We start from the raw sequence: 481 nt of genomic DNA on the forward strand, positions 1-481 counted from the left end.
TACAAGAGACCCACTTCAGACCTAGGGACACATACAGACTGAAAGTGAGGGGATGGAAAAAGATATTCCATGCAAATGGAAATCAGAAGAAAGCTGGAGTAGCAATTCTCATATCAGACAAAATAGACTTTAAAGTAAAAACTATAACAAGAGACAAAGAAGGACACTATATAATGATCAAGGGATCGATCCATGAAGAAGATATAACAATTGTAAATATTTATGCACCCAACATAGGAGCACCTCAATACATAAGGCAAATACTAACAGCCATAAAAGGGGAAATCGACAGTAACACAATCATAGTAGGGGACTTTAACACCCCACTTTCACCAATGGACAGATCATCCAAAATGAAAATAAATAAGGAAACACAAGCTTTAAATGATACATTACACAAGATGGACTTAATTGATATTTATAGGACATTCCATCCAAAAACAACAGAATACACATTCTTCTCAAGTGCTCATGGAACACT

This window comes from Physeter macrocephalus, chromosome 4 (assembly GCF_002837175.3).
Source record: "Physeter macrocephalus isolate SW-GA chromosome 4, ASM283717v5, whole genome shotgun sequence".
In the NCBI taxonomy this organism is placed as follows: domain Eukaryota; kingdom Metazoa; phylum Chordata; class Mammalia; order Artiodactyla; family Physeteridae; genus Physeter; species Physeter macrocephalus.